Source organism: Silene latifolia, chromosome 7 (genome assembly GCF_048544455.1).
Source record: "Silene latifolia isolate original U9 population chromosome 7, ASM4854445v1, whole genome shotgun sequence".
NCBI classification, from domain to species: domain Eukaryota; kingdom Viridiplantae; phylum Streptophyta; class Magnoliopsida; order Caryophyllales; family Caryophyllaceae; genus Silene; species Silene latifolia.
In genome coordinates this window covers 32631680-32636217 of record NC_133532.1, presented here as the reverse complement: position 1 = coordinate 32636217, position 4538 = coordinate 32631680, and positions in this window count along the sequence as shown.

Genomic DNA, 4538 nt, shown 5'->3' with positions numbered 1-4538 from the left:
CCGGGTTATCATCAGGTAAAGATTCGGGATGAGGTTATACCGAAGACAGCTTTTATATCGAGGTATGGTCACTATGAGTATGTGGTGATGCCGTTTGGGTTATCTAATGCACCTGCAGTGTTTTTGGATTTGATGAAACGGGTCTTCAGTCAGTTTTTGGATCGGTTTGTGGTGGTCTTTATCGATGATATCTTAGTCTATTCTAAGACTAAGGAGGAGCGTGAGGAGCACATGAGGTTGGTGTTGCAGACTTTGCGTGACAACCAGCTATATGCAAAGTTGTCTAAGTGTAAGTTCTGGCTCGAGGAGGTTGCCTTTCTGGGGCATGTGATTCAAAGAAGGGTGTCGCTGTGGATCTGGCAAAGATTGAGGCAGTCACTCGGTGGGAAGCACCGAAGAATGTGGCAGAGATAAGGAGTTTCTTGGGTTTGGCAGGGTACTATCGTCGGTTTATGAAGAACTTTTCCAAGATAGCCAGACTTATGGCAATGTTGATGAGGAAAGAGAACTGGTTTCGTTGGGACGAAAGTTGTGAGACGGCGTTCCAAACATTAAAGAAGCATTTGACCACAACTCTAGTATTAGCATTACCTGAAGGGTGTGAGAACTTTGAGGTATATACAGATGCTTCAAAGAATTGTTTGGGATGTATGTTGATGCAGAATGGAAAAGTAATTGCTTATGCTTCTAGGCAATTGAAGCCTTATGGGGAGAACTATCTGACACATGATCTGAAGTTGGGTGCAGTTGTGTTTGCTCTCAAGATTTGGAGGCACTATCTTTATAAGGCGGCCTTTAAGGCTTTTTCAGATCACAAGAGTCTCAAGTACATCTTCACTCAAAAGGAGCTGAACATGAGACAAAGGAGGTGGATGGAGCTGATAGGGGATTATGACATGGATATTATATGCCATGAGGAGAAGGCAAACGTGGTTGGTGATGCGCTGAGCAGGAAGAGTATGCATTCGCTATGTACAGCTATGTCTTTGATGAGGTTGAGAGATGAGGTGGGGAAGATGGGTATAAATATGATACAGAAAGTGGATGCTAGAGGGGACTTGATAGTGGAGCCATATCTTTATGATGATATTCGCAGGAAACAGGCTTTGGATCCTAAGAATGAGGAGTGGAGGGCTGGAGTACATAAAGGGACAGTGTCTAGGTTCTCTATTCATACAGATGGCAGTGTGAGATTCGATGGCAGGTGGTGTGTAGCCAATGATGAGGAATTGAGGAAGATGATCATGATAGAGGCTCATTACACACCATATTCGGTACATACATGCGGTGACAAATTGTATAAAGATTTGAAGAAAACTTTCTGGTGGCCTCGGATGAAGAAGGAAACAGATGAGTTTGTGGCTAGATGTTTGACATGTCAGAGGGTTAAGGGAGAAGAGCGACAACCACATGGTAAGATTCAGTTTCTCGAGGTGCCTGAGTGGAAATGGGAGTCTATCTCTATGGATTTTATTGTGGGTTTGCCGAGGAGTCAACAGGGTAACAACATGATATGGGTAATAGTTGATCGGTTGACGAAGTCAGCTCACTTTGTGCCGATGAAAGATACTTGGACCAAGATACAGCTAGCTTTGGCTTATAGGAAGCATGTGGTTCGTTTGTATGGTGTGCATAAGGATATAGTGTCAGATAGAGATGCGAGGTTCATATCACGGTTTTGGAAAGAGTTGTAGGAGTTAATAAGAACTACTTTGAAGATGAGTACTGCATTTCATCCTGCGGTAGATGGACAGACAGAGAGGACCATCAAGACTTTGGAGGATATGCTGCGAGCTTGTGTGATGGATTTTGGTGGTAGCTGGGAGGAGAGATTGGACCTAAGTTGAGTTTTCTTATAACAACAGCTACCACACGAGTGTTAGGATGGAACCGTTTGAGGCTTTGTATGGGATGAGTTGTATGAGTCGGATTTGTTGGGATGATAGAGCTGAGGCAGTTGTTTTAGGACCACAGATGGTACATGAGATGATAGAGCAGGTTAAACTGATCAGACAAAAGATGAAAGCGGCCCACGATCGACAAAAGAGCTATGCAGATTTACACCATCGTGACATAGAGTTTCAGGTTGGGGGCAAGGTTCTTTTGAATGTGTCTCCTATGCGTGGAGTCATGAGGTTTGGTAAGAAAGGGAAGCTGAGCCAGAAGTTTATCGGACCATATGAGATTTTGGATCGTGTGGGTGAGGTTGCTTACCGGTTAGTGTTGCCAGCGGCTTTGGATAGAGTACTTAATATGTTCCATGTGTCCTAGTTACGGAAGTATGTGAGCGATCCTTCACATGTGTTAGAGGTGGAGAACATAGAGTTGGATAAGTCCTTGTCTTTTCTGGAGGTGTCAAAACAGATTCTTGATCGCAAGGTTCGGAAAACTAGACATGGGGAAATGTTGTTGCTTAAGGTTCTTTGGTCTAACCATGAGGTTGAGGAGGCTATTTGGGAGGCGGAAAAGGCTATAAGGGTGCAGTATCCGTCTCTTTTTGATCAGGTATGTGTAGTTTTGGGGACGTAACCATGTTTCTTTTAGGGGGGTAGGAGATGGTCTCATAAGGTTTTTGTGTGCTTTATGTTGGTTTTAGTACAATTAGTAGTTGCTTTGAGTCGGTTTGGGTGTTGGTTGGGAGTTTTGTTTTGAGTTTTGGTTATGTTGTTGTGTCGGAGTGGAGAGTGTATGTTTTGTTTTTGTGAATGGGTTGAACTTTGGGGACGAAGTTCTTTTTAATAAGGGAAGACTTTAATACTACGGTTTTCTATGTCTGTGGGTACTCTATCGAGTGGGGCTTACTCTGTTAAGTAAGTATGTTTTTACGCAAAACAGTAGCTGACCTGATGGGTACTCGATCAAGTACGTGTGACACTCGATCGAGTAATGGGCACTTGATCGAGTAAGTCACTTACTCGATCGAGCAAGTGAGTCTTACGGGTTTATTTAGCCGGGTTTTGTTAATAACGCGTGATTAAAATAAAAGGTTCCCGTCATTCTTCCTAATCACTTTTTAACCTTTCTAAAACCTTTCAAAGAAAAAGAGGAGTTAAGTAGTTCGTTTTCCATGGGTTATTAGCAAATCCCAAGGCTAGGATCGCCGGATTATCTTGTTCTTTACGTTGTTGTGATCGTCGTGTCGAGGGTAAGCTTCTTGTATAATTTTTATAATGTTTTGATAAGTTTGTTTAAAACCCTAATTGGGTAGATTTGGGGGATTTGGGTGTGTTATGATGATTAGGTGGTAATTGTATGAATATGTGTTACAAGAGGAGGATTCGTAGCGGAACAGTATTGATTAGCTCTTGTGACAGTCGTGTGATTGCTATTCCAGGTAGGGTTTCCCTACTCAGTATTGTTTAGATGGCTTTATGGATGATTAATCGTTGTTGTTGGTTTATATCGTATTGGATTTGGAATTGGTGATTGTTGATAGTATAATGTGGTTGTTGTATAACTGTCTGTGGTTTGCGAGGTGCGTCCTCGGCTGAGTGGAGTCAGTTGCGGGAGTGGCTTCATTCCCTTGATTCGCCTTCTGTGGAACCCGCCATAAAAGGGATATGCACATTTAGGAACTTTGGTTTATCGCTCGGATGAGATGAACAGGGGTTAGATGGGAACGGCTGCGGTCCCCCACCGGCGGTGTGAAATACTTGTTGCGATGAGTATTATTGCAGGATTACACACTTTAGTGTGTAGTAAGGTGTGTGGAGTTGTGATGGAGAATGGTGGATTGGTTTGGATTGTATGTTGTTTCAGCTGTGTTGTTCTGGGTAATCAGTACTTACCCTATTTAATTGTTTTTAAAACTTTGGTGATCCATTCAGGGATGTGAGCAGTTATTGAACAGGTATAAGATGGCTTGCGCGAGGGATAGCTGGGATGGGGTCATCACATAAGGCACTAGAGTCTTCCGCTGTGTCATGAACTTAGTTTATTTCAGTTGGTTTGACAGTTTTGAGAAACAGTTGTATTTATTATATCAGTTTTGGGTTTCGGACTTGTATCACTTTAAACTCATTTATTAAACTAAATTTCTTTATTGTCTATTTATATACATTGCCTCGGGTAACCGAGATGGTAGCACTTCCATGCTTTAAGTGGTCCTGGTAAGACACTTGGGGTATGGGGGTGTTATATGTTAGACCATGCATATAGTTGAAAATGGAGAACCAAGTCGATGTAGGTGTTGTAAAGTTGTGGCCAACTCGGCTCCGAGACCTAAGTCTCCCTAGGATTGTAAGACATAAACTAACTCGATTCCAACACAATAATAATTGCTTGTATCAATATGAGTCATTTATGTGATCTTACCATAATTCCTTTATGATCCTATGACACCCTGTGTCTTAATCATTTATTTACATCTCCATTATTTCTATTTACTTGCCTGGTTCTTCATTTGTTTACATTTCCTTGTCGTAGTTTAGAACACAGCCTCAAACCCCAATAACTTTGACAGTAGCATTGTAACACCCCCGCACAACAGAACGCCTTACCAAGGACCATTCCAGTGTATGACGGTGTCACCATCTCGG